This window comes from Triticum urartu, chromosome 3 (genome assembly GCF_003073215.2).
Source record: "Triticum urartu cultivar G1812 chromosome 3, Tu2.1, whole genome shotgun sequence".
NCBI classification, from domain to species: domain Eukaryota; kingdom Viridiplantae; phylum Streptophyta; class Magnoliopsida; order Poales; family Poaceae; genus Triticum; species Triticum urartu.
In genome coordinates, this window is record NC_053024.1 from 23,484,694 (window position 1) to 23,505,066 (window position 20,373).

A 20,373-nucleotide genomic window follows, 5' to 3' on the forward strand; every position below is an offset into this window, starting at 1 on the left:
CTTGGTGAGTTCTATTTGATGGAATGGTTAAAAATATCCCTGTGTTTTATAAATTTTGTAGGATGTGAAATAGATATGCTAGAAGTTGCAAAACAACATTTTGGCACACACTGAAACTGCATGGTGGACATGAAGGAAAATCATGATAAACTCCATTGACTAGAGATGAAAACACAGCCCATTATGGTTATGATTCAGCAAAATACATGCCCTTCAACAGGTTGAACTACATCTATAATTTCAGTTAAAAACTACATCCATGCCATCCCACTTGTCATCAGGAGTCAGCATAACAACCATGGCCCCCTAAATGTAACAATAAGATTACATCCATGACAAAACTTTGGATAATCACTGATTACTCAATGTAGAAATCTGCATCTGAAAAATACACACAAGAACACATGAAGCCCACAATGGGGAGTTCGAATTATGAGAACGTTAATCATCTAACCCTGTAACCCACAGGGAAGCCATGGAAAAGTACATCTACACTAGGCATGGAAATTAAGAAGAAAATACCTACATCCATCACATGGCAAAAATACATTGTAGAACTAGATGGAAACACAGGAAGAAAAAACATACGTGGTGGTCAAAGTCCATACGTCGGACCAGACAAGCTTATGAAAGGCTACATGTAAATATGCGTGAAGCTTATGAAAGGCTACACTATGCGTGAAGAAAAAGCACTCATAAGCATTAGGGGTTCAAACATATACTAAGAACCATGGATTTCGAGTCGCTCGACTAGTCTATGAGTCGCAAAAATATGGTCGACTCAGCTTAGTGTCGACTCGCGACTAGTCACAACGCAGGCTCGACTTCTTCCGAGTCACTGCCCCAGAGAGACTCGCATGAGTCGCGACTCGAAAACCATGCTAAGAACTTCGGGAGAAAGATCAACCGATCATCCACTAACAGCCTAACGACAAGGAAGGAAGTAAGCAGCCAAGAATAATGAATATTTTAATCAAAACAACAACAAACGAGCCAGGTAATTCCTAAATTTCCCCTATTTTCCTCTGACATACTCCTCCCAATGCGAGCACAACGCTATTTCGTTCAAAAATTGCTATTCACTCCGCCATCAAAATCCAACCCTTGTTTCTCTCGCAGAGTATGCCACAGCTACCTCAACGAGTCACAGTATCCAAATCTGCCATTGTACAATGTACGGATGGGCTTAGGCATTTCGTCGAACACATTGGCTTCTATCCATTGGAAACCACCAGATCACATGTACAGGAAAGCTAGCAGTAAACTTCGAACATCGAATAGACAAGAGGTTGGTGCGGGAGCAACCTTGGGGAGTGCTGCGGTCGACGACACCGTCCGGGACCGCTGGCCTAGGCGCCTACAGGTAGAATACAAGAGGCTGCCCTTTGCACGACCTCCTCTTCACCACTCCACGGCCCCCAATCGTGATGCTCTTGCTCGACGGAGTACTGTCAAACAACCAAACAAAGCTACGTGTTGGTGCGTGGGTGATGTTTGTGTAAATTGTTTGGACGATCAAGGAGCGTGCGACAAGAAAAAAAATCGGCATGAACAAATGTTTCTCACATACCCGAAATTTGATTTTTTTTTCTTTTTTGCCACGACCTTCTCGGATGGCCAAACTTCACCAAATCTTGCACGAACATCACGCATTTGAGCTCCTCGAATGGCCAAACTTCACCAAATCTTTCTTGATTTTTTTCTCTCACCCACTAATATGTGGGCCACGCAATGTTGGCATGCCACGCAAGCTGGGTGGATGTAAAAAGCACCGTATTTGCACCAAACAACAAGTTAGATGACTATAAATCTATATTTTTAAAGTTTTAGTACTAAACTGAACATCTTGCGCAAGTTGTATGATTGCCGGTGATATTGCCTCAATAAGTAAATACACCAGCGATGTAGTTGGTACGAACACTTGCAAAATACTGATTTCCGATCAGTGAACTTGCCCCGGTTGTGCAAATATAGTACGTTCTGCCGGCGTATGCTCTGTCCGCATGGTGGTGGCCCACATTTCAGTGGCCGGAGGTAAGCGAGGCGTGAATGAGCAACCAATGATGTTTTTTAAACTGAATTTCTTAGTGTGCAAATATTGTCATGGCAAATTTGATATGTATAATATTTATTTTTGCCAATTAGTATCCAGAGTTATAAAAGATATTCGTAAGAAATCATGTATTTATCAAGAGGGTAGTATAGAAGCTTACAAGAAGATATTCAGGATCTTGAGTTGGGATCAGATTGATCCTCTATGGTAAAATTGCAAAGCGTTGGCTCACTAGTAGGATCGTGACCTCGCGAAAATATGGATATCTAATCGATTTAGATCATAACATCGTAGAATCACAATAAAATCATGATTCTCACTACCTTGCCAAAAAAACAACCTCCTTATATATTTTTCCAGAATAAAGTAATTTGCACATCTTTGGAAAGATTTATATTAACTGTGCATATATTCTTTTTTAGCGGCCAGTCAATATGCCATAAATAGATCCTTGGTTTTTCCTTCAAGGCAATCAATTCACGAATAAATGCACAATTAATAATGCCATCAGTAGATGAGCTATAGGTTTTGGGTGTAAATATACTATATAAATATTCCTCGCAAAAAATATACTACAAATATTTTTTACTATATATATGAGCTGTATGTTTTGGGTGTATATCAACATACACATTTATAGGATACAGATCCATGATTAAATTAATGTGTTTAAACGGTTAATATTATGTAAATAAGTCGAAAACTTGTAGCATGCACCTATGTGTCCATTATAAAAAGCCATCTAAGACCCTAATCACAGAGCAGGAACCCAGGCATATCTGAAAAGATTGGCTTGACATCCCAGTAAACACGCTATCTCTCTCTCTCTCTCCTCTCTCTCTCTCTCTCTCTCCACCATCAAGCCAGGATGAGGTCGTTGTACAAGATGCTACTATTTTCGCTTGCCCTTGTTGCGCTGCTATCCTCAGGTATGTACGTTTGGAGCATGTTTTGTGATCAATTTTGTATGGCGACCTTTCCACTGTCGTTTTCTCATAATAAATCTCTGCAATCTTTATATGCTGGTACGAACATATAGATCTGATGATCCAGGCGACGGCTAATGGTGGCGGCTCGCTAATCCCTGAAGACTGCCGGCAGACCCCTGTCATCCGTGGGCCGTGTAACCCCAAGGCTTGTCAACACAACTGTCAAACCAACGTCGGCCCCGGTGCCGTTGGCGATTGTGATGCCGGTGGATGCCGGTGCACATACTGTACTCCATCTCAGTGGAATTAAGCAGTGATTGTTGCTTAATTGCTCTCCGATAGTATGCGAAATCTTAGTTTTTTTTCTGTCTGGCTACCTGTCAAATACTCCTACTTGGAAACTCAAATCAGGAATGTCAGAAATTTGATCGATTCGAGGGGCAGTTGCCTTATTAGCATGTTTGCTTGTGATCACCACATCTAAAAATAAAGGTGTGGTCCTCTAGCCTCCCCCCTCCCTTTGCTAGAGGTGTAGTCTGCTTGATTTATCTTCCTTTGCTAGCGTAGTAAATTGATGGAGCTCATGAAATCGTGAACGGTGTGCAAGTTATAATGCACATATATAGGTAGCGTTTGTCCTTTCGAGCAGACAATTCGTTTAGTATTCACGTTAGTAATGAAGAAATTGAAGCCATTTTCATGCACAGTAGGCAGCAAGAACGGCGTCGTCATTGATCAAACGTATGCAAGTGGGTTTTGTCCTTCCCGCTATAATGAATTCACACATCTTCAATCTTTAAAGAGCATCCCTTTCCCCGCTTGTTCTCCACTCGTCTCTCGGAAACTCACACACGCACTATCCCAAAACCCAAAACTCATACCGCGATGCACTCAAATCTTTATCTGCTCTAAATGTTCAACAAAAATTGGTAGTCAATGTCGTCCACAGCGCAATAGGAGTAGGAGGGATCAGAAAGTTATGAAGATAAGCTGGCCCTGCTCGGAATTTCAAGAAGGCTGGGCAGGATGCTTTCCGGATTTGCGATCCATGAAACATTGTGTTTCTCATCTAGTTTTGCCACCGAGGCACGCCAGTTCTTGGGCAAGTACTGTGCTCGACACCAACCCAGCCGTTCTGCAGGAATCAGTGGGGCTTGCTACTCAGACTAAAAGGAACCCATGGGGGCGTGAGACTCTGGCAGGCGCGGACCACACTGGGCCATGGCGTGACATCACCAGGGCTCGTGCATGGATTCTTGGGGTTTGGATCAGAAATATCCATCTGTACAATTCCGTTAAGTGTTAGGTAAAATATGTACATAGAGAGGATAAATGAAGGAAATAAAAATGAAAATAAAAAAATTAGGGTCAGTCATGATGCATACAACCATCTTTATTAATTATTCACCATCGCCTGGCAAAATGAATACAAGGATCAACCCAAGCCACCTTCTAGGCCAACAAAGTCACCACACCTACAGGTATATAGATGTGCTTTGTACGCATAACAGACACTATCTAATCCGATGGCCTAAAGCCCGGCCAGTCTGTGCACGCTCTAGGATCTGCCGCCGTCAACTTCTGCAATCCCGTCTTACTATGAGTGATGCTAGTTTCTTTACACATGTAGTTTAGCCGACAAGAGTAGATCCCCACGTCGCTCATAGTGGCAGCTCGGGGGAACCCTAGCACCGCCAGCCCTTGGCCCTCTCCTCCAGCACCTCTGCCTCGCTGCCGCCAAGGGTCTCCATCGGGTGAAGCCCGGGTAGTGCTGGCGGCGGGGCCTTCCATGGGCGCGACTCCTCTCCCTCCCTAGCGGTGGCGTGTCTCCGATCTAGTGGTGCCGAGTCTCCGATTTGGCGGCCGCGGCGCTGCTCGGTGTCGGGTGTGGTGGGGTGCTCCGCCTAGTGGTGTGCCCCGGCTTGCAGCAATAGCTTCAGCTGTCGATCCCTCAGATCTGATCTGGGTTGGTTGGTGGAACTCGACCCAAAGCTGTGGTCAGCCACGTGCCTCGTCAGCTGATGCGGCATGGGACTCTAGTCGGCAGGCTACAAGTCATGAATGTTGGCTGGCAGGCGGCGCCGGACTCGATCGGGGCGGCTGATGCAGCATGGGACTCTAGTCGGCAGGCTACAAGTCATGAATGTTGGCTGGCAGGCGGCGGCGGACTCGATCGGGGCGGCGTTGGGGGACTGCTGTCGTGAAAATAATGGTGGCTGTCCTCATGCTCTTTTCGCATCATGGCAATGTCCTGCATGATCGGTCTTCCTCGCATCATGCCAGCAGACCCCTGTCATTCCTGGCCAGAACCCTGTCATCCCTAGGCCGTGTAACCCCAAGGCTTGTCTCCGCAATTGCCAAACCAACGTTGGCACTGGTGCAGTTGGCGATTGAGATGCTCGTGGATGCGAGTGCAAACACTGTACTGCATCTCAGCGGAATTAAGCAGTGCTTGTTGCTTAATTTTTTCCCTATCCATAATAAGTGAAAACTTAGTTTTTTTGTATGGCTACCTGTTAAATACATGGAAACTCAAAACAGGAATGTCAGACATTTCATCGACTTGAGGGGCTGTTGCCATCTTAGGGCATCTTCAAGGCTGACCAGTAAACCTCTCGGAACCGTCCGAACCGCGCTGTAGGTACCGCGGAAGCCATCCGGCGCGGGTCTGTATCGGTCTGCGGGGCGGTCCGGACGCGATTTCTCCCACAAAATGGAGAAAAAAGTGGGGGAGGTTTGCGGGAGTCCGGGCCGATCCCAAGCCCCTTTCTGACCGCCCTAGCCCACCAAAACCACTTCCACTTCCGCGCGTGCTCCCGCCCTGCGCCAGCTGCCCGCATTCATGCCACTGTAGAGCACGCCGCTCCGCATTGAAGATGGCTCAGGGCGGATGCGACCTCTCTCACTGCCTCCACCATGTACGGACACCGTCGGGATAGGGCCTATGCCGACGGCCTCCCGGGCTATGCCGACGGATATTTTGCCGACGGCTCTATGCCAACGGGGGCCATCGGCATAGGCCTGTCCCGACGGCCAATCAAGGCTATGCCGACGGCGGTGCGATTCCGGTGGTGTTGTGATGTAACCTAAAAAACTTCGACATCTTTTATTATCTATGTTATTGCATAAGTGGTGCTAATGTGACTAAATATTGGTTGTAACCACAATGGCATCAGAAAAGGAGATCTAAAACCATATTGTACGGTGGTGTACAATCAGTAAGACATTACACATAATAACCTACTTTTACCGAAAAGGTAGAATCTCAACTTCACTAGCCAACAGATGTTGGAAGACAAAGTAACATTGAAACAGAGTTAAGACTGTAACTTCTATACGCTGCCAAGCTGGTGCAAAACAGATTCCATGCAATTCTTGGAAGAACAAGTTGCACATGACAACAATCAGGTACAAGTTTCTGATGTTTCACCATGCACATAATTTGACTCCATACAGTTTTCCCGGTACACATCATCAAGTGTTCAAAATGTTTGCCATCTTACAAAATTTACAATCAACAAGTTTTAAGTGTTCCATGACAGCAGCATGATCACAAAGGAGTTAATCATATGCAACCAATGAAATAGAACACCATATTGAAAAGGGGGATTACTGTATGATAAAATAAGATACTACTAGTGGGCATATGAACGGAGGGGAACGTTTGGAACGAGTGGGCATATGAACCCATTTTTTTTTATAAAAAAGGTAATTTAAAAAATGGTCGAAAAATCATGAAATTTATCGGCAACAAACTTGTCCTACTCGCAAAAAATTGGGGGCGAAATGACTTTCGAGGTATTGTCCAGGACAAATCGAAATCAGCAACATACTAGGTTTACTATTCACTCTATATTGTCAGGGAAATTTTGTTTGTTGGCTCAGATTTTTGTCGTCAATTATTTCATGAGCGGAACAATATGTCAACTTTGTTCGAAAATAATTTCAATGATTTTTGACTTTTTTCTGAGTTGCTAAAAAAATCGCTGATATTTTTTATAGGGTTCATCTACCACCAGGTTCACCGGGGTATTTTCCCGAGTTAAATAACTATTTTGTGAAATGGAAGGGAAATGAATAACTTGCGCTCCATTTTTTTATCTCATCGGACAAGGATTTTAGCGTTGCAAACAGCCAACTAGTCTTGAGGATTCATGGCCAGGAGGACATCCTTGATGTCAAGGGTTGATGGCACAATTTTCCTATAATATCTTTATTTAGGTGGGCGTCTTTTTCAAAATGAATAACACGACCTCTGCATCATACGATGAACACAACCATTTTATTAAATGTAAAGTACATGTAAGTCATGACTACCAAAATGTTCGCAGGACAAGACCATCTCGGTCAGAAACAAGATTACATAGCTCATCCAACATTCATGTTTTCTATTTGCCCAGTGCATTGTTTCGTAGGGTTTGTATCTAAATTTAATGATTTGAGGCTCATGCATATATGTGATTGATCCGGAAACTTTCGTAGGGGCAAATATCAGCAGCGATTTCTGCCCACCGGTTATGAAGTAATCTTTCTTGCTCGCATTATGTGTTGCAATCATGCTCCTGTTTAAGTGGTGGCAAAATTTGCCAACCTCGTGGCGACCTAGGTCTACAATATTTGCTAGCACACTATGATGCATGCTATGTAATTATGCATCGACGACGTGGCAATGGCAAACACACAAGACGCGGGTATGCGGGCTGCAAGGAATCCACACTACCAGAAACCCGACTTCTCTGACCTGCCATAGTGCAATGGCGGTCTCCTCCGCCCATAGATTTCATTAAACTAAATCTTGATGCTTCTTACCACGCACTACTGGCAAGGGAGGATGGGGGTGTTATTGCTCGCGATGCTGATGGCAATGTCATTCTGGTGGCGGCGGGCGGGTTAGGTAACCAGGCCTCGAGTTGCAAGCTGAACCTGAGGCCATTCTCCAGGCCATTAAAGTGGCGGAGCAACAAGGTATGAGGCATGCCATATTCGAAACAGATTGCCTGTCTCTCCAGCAAGCAATTTAATCTCCTTCTGCCAATCGGGGACCACTAGGCATGTTGTTTCCTGAAGCAAAATTCTAGTTGAGTCCTGGGCTTATACACCACAAAGTTCTCTTTTCTCCCAAACTCACTAGCGAGGTAGCGCATGTGCTGGCCTCTCATGGTTGCTGGTGTGCTCCGAATGACCAAACTGTCTGGCACATGGATCTCCAAAATGATGTAGCTCGAGTTGGGACTGCTGATTTGGTCGGTCCATCGTAAATGGAATGCAAGGTGTTCCAGTTAAAAAAACCAACTTCTCCTGATGGGACTTATTTTCCTCCGATCCTGAAGCACCCAATAAAAATGTTTCTGACAGGTTTACCTTGACCCCAAGGAAATAATTGGGGTTTGCACGGGGAAGAATTTCCCCTTTCCTATTTCTATGGGGCCACCACAAACCAAATAATTATACCGTAAAAATAAAGAGATAATTTCATATTTCAACATTGAACTTTATGGTTACTTTAATTTACATTGCTCAACTATGAAACCTGTCAGATAACACCCTCCAACTTTCAATACCAGGTAAATCAGTCCCCTCGGACGAATGAAAGGTAGTTTTGTGCGACGTGGCAATCCTGGTAAACTAGTCAACATTGACGTGGCATTTGTGTCAGAAAATATATATAAATTTATTGTCGGTTCCATAGGTCGTACGACAGTCTTCTTCCTCGTCCTTCTCATGTTTGATCCCCTTTCTCTTGCTCGTACAGGAGCACCGACCGCTAACGTGCCTCGACACCATTACTGATTCATTGCCTCTGCGTTAGGCTGGTGCTGTTGTTATCCTCTCTCTCCCTCCTGCATCTTCATTCTCAAACTCACATGCATAGGGAGCACCGGCTCGTCTACCTAATCATCACTTCTGATCCGCATTGTGTTCACCTCTGTTGTTGCGTTGTGGCCTAGGAAGGCCGATGTTCGTCACAATCGTCTTCGAGGTCCACCCATCTCCAATGGCCTCAACATCAAGTAGGCGGGGACATCCGATGCGTGTCTCGCGGAGCTCGTCGATGCACTCTGCCCTGTAGCCGCCGACCTCTTCTTAAGCTCATCGCCGTAGTTTGTGCGGTGAATCAGGAGATGCAGGTGTAGGAGCGGATCGCTTGGTTCTGATGGTCAATCATTAATGCACGAAAACAATACGGAGGTGGATAAGAGGAGGAGTGATGTGAGGTGACAAAGTGGACTTCTGCAGCGTTTTGAAGCTGAATGACTCACTGAAGTGGCATATCGCACACCCTCATGAACACAACACAAAAATCACTACCTCCTACTTTCATACTCCCTCCGTGAACTATTATAAGATGTTCTAACTATTTTGTGAATCGGATGTATAAAGACACATTTTAGTGTGTTTGTTCACTAGTTTCAGTCTGTATGTAGTCTATATTGAAATATTCAAAACATCTTACAATAGTGAATGGAGGGAGTATCCACAATGAGTTTATAATCTCTGACCCCGCTTCTAATATTTCTGGTCTACGAAAAAAAGGGATCCGGCTCCTCTGACATACGGCCAGTGCCGTTGGGCCACTTACATATGGGCCAGGTTCTCAGCGGACCCATGTGTCAGTCAGCGGAAGGCAGGCTGCCGAACGGCAGGGGATCCTTGAATATTGGGATGAGATTCTTTCCTGCCTTCCACGCATATGAGTTGGAGGCACCGGGAAGTTAGAAAGATTTGGCTGAGATGGCAATCGAGCTATGCAAAGGAATGAATCATGCATATGCCCGTATTTACGGAAATCAATGAGCCGATGTTTGTGCCTCTTTACCAGACGCTGCTAGCAGACCAAAGTTACACAAACAGGCTATTTGGTGGTTTTGTTCGCGTCTTCCAGGTGCAGCTAAGCATAGTGATTGCGGCGGCGCCTAGTTTCACTAGCAATAAAGCAACTACGGTGGTGCTCTTTATTCCCTGCACCATGCGTTGTTGTGGAAAAAGTCGACATAGTTCTGGATGTAGCACTCATATTTTGTAATGCTACTGACGTAGTTGCTTTTGTCATGTTCTTCGCTTGTTGAAGTGTATGCTTTAATTGATGCAGAGGATAAAGGTTCCAATATGCCTTACTTGATGCAGAGGCCATAGGTTCCATTATCCCTTTAGAAAAAAAAAGAATGGGATGATTGTAGGTGAGATTTTACATCTACCGCTTCTGTCATTTGGCGCAGAGACCGCCCTTATAACTGGAGTGGCACATGGGTCCAGCACTACAGGTAGTGCCGGGTCATTGAGACCGCAAGCTGCTCAAGAACCCGTACATGTAAATAGATTGCTTCTAGTACTTCCTCGTAGTGTCCATAAAAGCAGGGCCCCCGCTCTCAAAATCCACTTCTCCGGTGCCTACTCATCTCACTAACATGCACTGTCTCAGGAATCCACATCTCGTAAGGCAATGCTCTTGAAATCCAGATCAGTTCTCAAACTTTTTGATCCACCAATTGCAAAAAAGTTGCTAGGCCATGTGTAAGAGTAGGAGGCATCGGTAGATCTCGAACCAGATTTTTCAACAGCGATAGATTGCATTGATTAGTGCTCTCCAATGTCGGTTCTGCGTTGTCCGCAGGAGGCGCGCGTGTCTGAAGACGCAGGTCCCGAACTCGAGGATGCATCTTACCCGGAGCTTTCCCGCGAGATATGCACCTACATAAACTCGATTGAGAACTATCGATCACATATGTGGAAGCTAGCCTCAATTCCGCCGACCAGAGATAGAAGCGAAACACACACCAACTCGCTTCTCCGATCTCGCCGAGAACACACCCGTGCAACGCAGGATTGATCACAGTAGGTGCGATACAAACCGACCTAGACTATGACACATGCAATGAGGTCATGCATGCCAACACGTCGTGATTATCCGACAGTGTTGCGGTCCATCACCGATGTCGTCTGCGTCCTTCTCCACGGGATTGTACATAATCAGATAGGATGACCAGAAAAACAATCGTTGATTGAGTGTGTGTCACAAGCTCACGACCTAACCTCCACACCCTTGTCGCTGCAATTAGCAAAGGGAAACACCAGAATATGAACGCCTCTTCGCCAACAAGATGAGATGAATTTCAAAGAAGTGTTTTTTAGTTGATCTCTAAAGAAGTGTTGCATCTACTTATGTCGAACCATGTCACTCGCATCTCTTTAGGACACCAGGAGTGGTTCGGAGACCCCCTCACGTACCAGTGGCGGAGCTTGATAGAAACTACTGGGGGGCCAAGGCTAAAAACATGAGCATTTAGGGGTGCAAATTTCTAAAAAAAATCTCATCTAAGCCCTCCCAAAAAATTCTTCGGAGTTTGGTCAAAGGTTGGGGGGGGGGGGGGGGGGGGGGGCGGGCAGCCCCCTACGGCCTCAACATAGTTCCGCCAGTGTCACGTACCCACTCGCATTGCGTCACCACACAACGCCACGGAGCTAACCCTAACGCCTTCAATGGCTCATTTCCACTAATGCCTCCCTCTCCGCCGCTACCACCGTCGTAGGTTGCGGTTGCAGCGGGTCTGGCAGCGAAGGAGCCTGGGCGTCTGGGCGCGGCTGCGAACACCTGGTTCAGCTAGGGCGTGGCTAGAGGGGAGACTGAGCGCAGCGGCCTGGGCGGCATCCCCTGGTCATGCGATGGCAGCGCTCACCTCCATGGCCGAGGGAACCTGCATGTTCTCTTGTGATGGAGGGTGCGGCGGCAGCCATGGATCTGGTCCACCCTAGATCCGTTCTTGGTTTTTCTCGTGGCCGGCTGGCGACGCGTTGAGGGGTTGCCATGGGAAGCTGGTTCCCTGCAGGCATTCAGACGGCACGCGCGTCGTCTCGGTGCAGATCAGCTCGAAACCAACCAGTTACGGGCTCGGAATGACGCAAATGTCGGCGAAAATCATGTTGACATGGATCGTGACAGACGATGGTGGGATCTTGGGCGTCGTCTCCTTGTCGAAGGCATTGTCGGTTGCAATCAGTATCCACTACTAGGAAAAAGTCTACTACCAGCGCGAGTAAAATGGCTACTAGCAGCGCGGATACCCACGCTACTAGTATCGCGCTACAGCTAATAGTTAGTAGTAGCGCGGGTGAAACCCACGCTACTACTAACATTTTAGTAGTAGCGCGGGTGCAATCCATGCTACTAGTAATCAAATAGTATTAGCGCCTCAGGTTTTTTCCCACGTTACTACTAAAAAGTTAGTAGTAGCCTGGACGCAAACCCACGCCACTACTAACGAAGTAGTAGTAGCGCGTCTGGTGTTTTCCCACGCTACTATTAACTAATTAGGAATTAAAAAAATCCACCAATTCCATTCTATGCATACAATTCCAACTAAAACAAACACATAGTTGCAATAAACCAACAACATTACACATCATTACTAATCCAAGATTTATAATAAACCAGCGGCATTAGAGCACATCCTGTAAGAGCATACATATTGTCATGGCTTTTCATGCCTTCAATTAAAACACCTACACTTCTTGAAGTCACTTACTCCCAGCTAGTGCAAACACAGTTACAAGCAAACCAAAATGCATAAAAACACCAAACAGTGGCAACAGTGGCATCCTATCTCTCCAAATGATTCGCTCCCTCTGCATCCTTGCAAGCATCTTCACGATAAGCAAATCCGCAGGAAAAAAGTCAACTTAGCATGTACTCCCTCTGTCAACTATCCAGAGTAGATTTTATCCATTGCCCTGGCCATGTTCAAGAAACACTAAATTAAGAATATTTCTACTCTAAATACAGGAGGCATCGGACAGAAAACAAAAGATGAGCAATATCATATGAGCAGAATAAAAAGGAGTTTGGACCATAGCATGGTTAACAATAAAATATAGTGCTCTAACAAAAGCAAGAGTGCAACACGTTGCCCTGTTCCCCTTTCAAATATCAACACACTAAAAAAGGCAATAAACACAAACATATAATTTTGGACTACAGCAAAAATCAGTTGCAGAAAGTCAGGAAGATTATATTGTTAAAGTATTCCATCTTCAGATGTTAGAACAGGATATTGCAAAAGAAAAATATATGAAAATCAAATACTGAAGCAGCTACAATGCCCGAATTGGCCTTTTCCAGCAGGTGAGAAGCGCACACTAAAACATTAACAGCCAAGCACATCATATCTGTTGAAACTACCTAAATGGCACGGCAACAACACTTCCTTTTAAATAGTTTGAGAAGACATGCATTTAATGGCAGCCACAACAGTATGCATCTAGATGCCCCTTTAACATAACATAATTCTAGATACTAGTCATCAACCCATGTTGCTGCACGGGCTAGAAATTAAACTTTGAGAATAATAAAAAATATGAAATGATACAATATATTTGAATGGATTATAAGATGTCATGCATTGTAGGAAAAATGGTAAACTCGTATGCAATTATAGTTTCGTTTGAATGGATGCAAGATTATATGTGTCATTATCATGAGTGTGCTACCTTTTGAATCTTTACTTTTGCAAACGTTGCTAAGTTGTGAATATCATTGCACCTAGATATATTTTCTAAGACATACAGAGCAGGTTACCAAAGGAAATAAGTTCATGTAGGTGTTCTTATGAGGAGTACCCTCTGTGTTCTACACTTTGTGGCCAATGCAATGTTCAAAGTCAGGAGAACTCCAAATTTTGGAACTCGAGCTCACAAATTCCTAAGAGAAAATATAGAAATAGTAAGTCCCAAGGACATATAAGAACAAACAAATTTGTATATAGAAATCATGCACCGGCTCAATCTGATAATACAGCTCTAAATGTGACACTTTAATTCTCCCTTGTCCTTGAGCACAATCGATTGTACTTATATTTTCTAGAATACCTTGGTTTTGTGGCAACACAGAGATAACTAAACGCCCCAGATAACCACAGTGTGATGAATCAATTCGAGGTTAAAGCTTATAAAAAATCAAGGTTAAAGCTTACACATATAATTCGTTATTAGCATAAAAATATAAGTTCCATGCAGAAGTTTGCCGGCAGATATTATACTCTGAATTGTGGTCTCCTAGAAATTTTTTTTTACAGATATAAGATTGGTATGTTTCCTGCCGAATCAACTTATATATGCATGGGACAGTGCCCTGATGATCAACGGTGGATTCAATTGATGCATGCATGCGATGGAATTGGCTTTGAGAGTCTGCTACTACTTCCGGCCAGATAGCATCACGTCCAGCAGCTGGCCAGGAGCGATGGACTAATAGTTCTTGTCTCCAGCAACAGGAATAGGAGACAGGAGGTTTGATCTGCCCAACTGATTCTCCACCGGGTGAAGGTGGAGAGGTGAAAGGCGAGGCAGCAGTATGAGAATTGAGAAATAGGCAGGACCTGGCCATCATGGCTTGTTGCGGCAGCCATAGTAGTTGACAGGGAACCAAAAGAAATCTCAAGCACACCGAACCTATCAAAAAACAAATTTATCTCTGGAGATCTTCATTCACATACAACCTGCATGCTGCTCGACCACTAAAAGTATCTTCGCATGCAGAAAATATTCAATGTCTCGGCATCATACCTAGCGCCAAAAAACCACTCTCTTTGGCCAATGCAAGGTAGACTAAGAATACATACCATGCAGATAACTGAAGATTTAGTGTGTATTTAGAAGAAACAATATGCAACATCTACGTCATCCACAAAGGAAACATCAACCAAACCCATCATGCATCAGCTAATATGGGGTGGCATATAACACTACCAGAATAACTGGCGATGCCGACGGCCGAACCTATGCCGACGGGCCCCATCGGCATAGATTGGCCTATCCCGAAGGCCCAGCCCAGGCCGTCGGCATAGAAAAGCCGTCAGCGTATATCAATCTATGCCGACGGCCCCCGTCGGCAAAGCTCACCCGTCGGCGTCGATAGAAATATGCCTATGGTGGCCGTCGGCATAGAGAAGGCCGTCGGCATAGCTCGTGGGCCCGGCTACCCGGACGGAGACGGCCTTTTGACGGCGTCAATCTACGCCGACGGGCTAACGGCGGTCGTCGGCATAGACACCACGTCATCGATCCGCGTCGCCCGCCATGTCATCGATCCGCGTCGCTCGCCTGTCCGTGGGGTGGCAAATCTATGCCGACGGCTTGGCCGTCGGCATAGGTCTGGCCCATGGATGTTGCCACATCACCGATCCGCGCCCTTAGGCACGTCATCGATCCGTGGCCATGTGCGCAGGCCGTCGGCATATCTCTATTTTTTTTTTATTTTTTACTTATTTTTATTTACTTTTCCCTGTTTTTTCACAACATAAATGTGCCTATGGTATATCGATTGCCCCCCTCACGGACGTTGCTGCCGCCGCGCCGTGCCCCACAGCGACGCTGGAGATGGGGGGCACACCCCGGAGCTGCGTGCCGGGTGCCTGCGCTAGCCACCACGCTTTCACAACCGTAGGAGGGCCCAAAGCAACACCTAGCGGCATTGCTACCCCCCAGGTACACCCTCCCGTCTAACCGGGCCCTCATACATGCGGGGCGGTGTGGTGCCATGTCTGAAGAGGCGGGACGGGGGCCCTGGGGATAGCAATACCACCGGAGCGTCGCACCGGGCCCTCATACATGCGGGGTGGTGTGCTGGCATGTCCGAAGAGGCGGCACGCGTCTCCGGGGTGTGCCCCCTCACACGGACGGCGCCGACGCTGGCACCTGGAGGGGGGAAACGGACGCGTCGGGTCTACACGGAGGGGATCTTACTATGGGTTTGGCTCGGATGTTGCTCTAAAGTGTTCGTATGGGCTGACCTAACACGACCGGGTGGATAGTTCCACTGGTCAAAACCCGTCCGTGCAAAGTCAAAGGGCTAGATCCCGTGGTCAAACGCTACAGGGTTAGGCGGGACGGGGGCCGTGGGGGGGGGGGTAGCAATGCCACCCGAGCATCGCACCGGGCCCTCATACATGCGGGATGGTGTGCTGGCATGTCCAAAGAGGCGGCACGCGTCTCCGGGGTGTGCCCCCTCACACGGACGGCGCCGCCGCCGGCACCTGGAGGGGGGAAACGGACGCGTCGGGTCTACAGGGAGGGGATCTTACTGTGGGTTTGGCCCGGATGTTGCTCTAAAGTGTTCGTATGGGCTGACCTAACACGACCGGGTGGATAGTTCCACTGGTCAAAAACCGTCCGTGCAAAGTCAAAGGGCTAGATCCCGTGGTCAAACGCTATAGGGTTAGGCGGAACGGGGGCCGTGGGGGGGTAGCAATGCCACCCGAGCATCGCACCGGGCCCTCATACATGCGGGGTGGTGTGCTGGCATATCCGAAGAGGCGGCACGCATCTCCGGGGTGTGCCCCCTCACACGGAGGGCGCCGCCGCCGGCACCTGAAGGGGGGAAACGGACGCGTCGGGTCTACAGGGAGGGGATCTTACTGTGGGTTTGGCCCGGATGTTGCTCTAAAGTGTTCGTATGGGCTGACCTAACACGACCGGGTGGATAGTTCCACTGGTCAAAACGCGTCCGTGCAAAGTCAAAGGGCTAGATCCCGTGGTCAAACGCTACAGGGTTAGGCGGGACGGGGGCCGTGGGGGTAGCAATGCCACCCGAGCGTCGCACCGGGCCCTCATACATGCGGGGTGGTGTGCTGGCATGTCCGAAGAGACGGCACGCGTCTCCGGGGTGTGCCCCCTCACACGGACGGCGCAGTCGCCGACACCTGAAGGGGGAAACGGACGCGTCGGGTCTACACGGAGGGGATCTTACTGTGGTTTGGGCCCGGATGTTGCTCTAAAGTGTTCGTGTGGGCTGACCTAACACGACCGGGTGGATAGTTCCACTGGTCAAAACCCGTCTGTGCAAAGTCAAAGGGCTAGATCCCGTGGTCAAACGCTACAGGGTTAGGCGGGACGGGGGCCGTGGGGGGGTAGCAATGCCACCCGAGCGTCGCACCGGGCCCTCATACATGCGGGGTGGTGTGCTGGCATGTCCGAAGAGGCGGCACGCGTCTCCGGGGTGTGCCCCCGCACACGGACGGCGCAGCCGCCGGCACCTGAAGGATGAAACGGACGCGTCGGGTCTACACGGAGGGGATCTTACTGTGGGTTTGGCCCGGATGTTGCTCTAAAGTGTTCGTATGGGCTGACCTAACACGACCAGGTGGATAGTTCCACTGGTTAAAACCCATCCGTGCAAAGTCAAAGGGCTAGATCCCGTGGTCAAACGCTATAGGATTAGGCGGGACGGGGGCACTGGGGGGTAGCAATGCCACCCGACCGTCGCATCGGGCCCTCATACATGCAGGGTGGTGTGCTGGCATGTCCGAAGAAGCGGCACGCGTCTCCGGGGTGTGCCCCCTCTCACGGACGGCGCCGCCTCCGGCACCTGAAGGGGGGAAACGGACGCGTCGGGTCTACAGGGAGGGGATCTTACTGTGGGTTTGGGCTGGATGTTGCTCTAAAGTGTTCGTATGGGCTGACCTAACACGACCGGGTGGATAGTTCCACTGGTCAAAACCCGTCCGTGCAAAGTCAAAGGGCTATATCCCGTGGTCAAATGCTACAGGGTTAGGCGGGACGGGGGCCCTGGGGGGTAGCAATGCCACCCGAGCGTCGCATCGGGCCCTCATACATGTGCGGTGGTGTGCTGGCATGTCCGAAGAGGCGGCACGCGTCTCCGGGGTGTGACCCCTCACACGGACGGCGCCGCCGCCGGCACCTGGAGGGGGGAAACGGCCTCTGCAACGCCACTCTCGGGTAAACCCAAGGTACTTGCACGGAAGGGAGACCGGCTGCACAGATAAAATATCACTCACATCGAGCCCATTGCAGCTAATAGGGTAAGCCACTGTTGGGAGTTATACTCTCCACTTTTTTTGGCAGGAGTTATATGAAGAGAATAGGTGTTGCGACGGTCAAACTAGTGTGCTTGGGAATATGAGAAGTCTAAAAATGCAACCCAGGCTTAAATGACAGCTGCCTTCATAACTTTTGGCCCGTGTGTGCCCTTCCAGTCCCTGGACGCTTTCTCTTCTCCATAAGTAAGACCACCGGACGAGCATTCCCTTGTACGTTCGTCTACAGCGCAACAACCTCCAGCACCGCGGTGAGCTTCTTCTACCTAGTTGCTCACCGTGAGGGAGAAGTACCCTGGAAGGGACCGCATCCACACTGCCGACGGATCAGGTTTGCACATAGCTCATCGTGGTCATGCTCTCCTTCCTACTCCCTCTGCCAACCGGAGACGCGTCCCGCCTCTTCGGACATGCCACCACACCACCCCGCATGTATGAGGGCCCGGTGCGATGCTCCGGTGGCATTGCTACCCCCAAGTGCCCCTGTCCCGCCTAACCCTGTAGCGTTTGACCACGCGATCTAGCCTTTGACTTTGCACGGACGGGCTTTGACCAGTGGACCTCCCCACCCGGTTGTGTTAGGTCAGCCCATAGGAACACTCTGGAGCAACATCCGGGCCAAACCCACAGTAAGATCCCCTCCGTGTAGACCCGACGCGTCCGTTTCCCCCCTCCAGGTGCCGGCGGCGGCGCCGTCCGTGAGGGGGGGCACACCCCGGAGACGCGTGCCACCTCTTCGGACATGCCACCACACCACCCCGCATGTATGAGGGCCCGGTGCGACGCTCCGGTGGCATTACTACCCCCCCACGGCCCCCGTCCTGTGACACCCCAAACTATTTTGGCCTTGTTTTATTGCATTAAAATTTTGCCAGGAAATTAAACTTTTATTTTCTGGGCTCCCTTTTGATTTTTGAACCATTTTCCCCTTGTTATTATGGAGTTTTTCCCCAAAGTGAAAACCTTTCAAATATGTTATTGGACTTGTTTAACCTCTCAAGAAAAACTTTTCTTTTATCAGTATAACTAATTAACTAATTAAATTGCTTGATCTTTATTTTTTTGAAAAATGGTTTTTCAAGGTTATATGGCCATATTTGAACTACAACCATTTGATAAATTCACCTAAAATTCCAACAAAAATTTGGAGATGTCATGTGATGTTTTTAAATCACTTTTTTACAAAAATATCTTTTATTCATGAAATATTTTAAGCTCTACATTCAATTTTTCTTCTCTGGTCCAGAGTGCAATTTGCACTACAACCCATTTAAATAATTCTTTCTAGCCTCCACCAAAATTATGGGATATTGGTAGTAGCATATGATTCAACATTATGCAAAAACCTAGTGCTGTTCTTTGAAAAATTTGAGTGAATCAACCTCATTTTCATTCTGGTCCAGCCTTGTGATTTCTACTACAACCCTATTTAATTTTGCTCCAATGATCTTGTGCTTTCTCCTGCTTGTAGACAACCCTACCAAACCCCTAAGTCCAGGAGCATGCACCCATTGGCATATTTTTGGTTCATGAAATAATGTCATTTATTTCCTGTCCAGAATTGGAGTTTTGCAAAACTTGCACTAGCAAGTTTCTCCTTTTGTCCAAATGACCTCACCACTCTCTCTAGCATCTAAGGAGATCCTGATCTGGAGAATTTGGCCACCCCAAGAAGAGCCTAGGTGCCTGTGGCATTTTGTCAAACACCTGGAGAGCATGGCCAGATTTGACATGATCTTGAATTTGCATTGTGACTTGGTCTCCTGACCTAACCACCTTGTCCCTTGATCGCCCCACTATCCCTAACCTAGCCATGTTTCTCGCCAGCCTCTCCCGCGACCTCTAGCGTGCTCTGGCATTGTGTCGAGCACATCCCGTGCGTGCCCAGAGCGCGAGCAGAGCGTGCGTTTGGCGCGCGTATTGCACGTGCCGCGCCCGAGTCGCCACGTCGTGCCCCTAGTTTTTTCCTGCACCAGAGAGCCGCGCCACGCACTCCCCCTCTCACGGCAACACGCCAAGCAGGCCCCGGTGCCCTGCAGCACCGCCGTCAGAGCCGCTTGGCGGCATGCCCGCGCCGCATCCGGCACCGCCATGGGAGCGCCGCCCAAGCCACCCCGGCTCGCCACCTGCCCCTGGGAGCCGCAGGAGCTTATCTCCTCGCTCGTCGGCTAGCTCCCGTCGCCTCCACGTCGCCCTGCAAGCTACAGAGAGGCGGTTCGCCGGCATCCTCATCCACCGCCGCGGAACCGACCTCGACGAGCTATAAAAGGAGGCCCCCGAGCTTCCCCGAGCACGCAGGCAACCTCAGGCCACCCCAATGGCACTCCCCTAGCTCGCATTCGACCCGGGGAGGCCTCCTTCCTCATCTCCGGCAACTCCTGCCGCCGCCACCGCCCCGGCCAATCCGGCACCTCTAGTACCTCCCCCTCTCCGTTCTCTCACCAAGAGCTTCCTCATCCTCCCGTGAACCATTCCCACTACTCAATTTTGATCGGGACACACCGCGGGAGAAAAATCACCTTGCCCGACGGTCTCCATCCGCCGCGAGCTCGCCCGGCAGCTCCGT

General features: G+C 48.4%; 1 long non-coding RNA gene across 1 annotated transcript; it reads left to right on the forward strand.

The window, feature by feature from the left end:
- Positions 1-2,790: 2,790 nt before the first annotated feature.
- On the forward strand, positions 2,791-3,440 carry LOC125547755. The gene is made up of 2 exons (XR_007300753.1): positions 2,791-2,982; positions 3,093-3,440. It is a non-coding gene; the product is annotated as an uncharacterized LOC125547755 (long non-coding RNA).
- Positions 3,441-20,373: the final 16,933 nt, after the last annotated feature.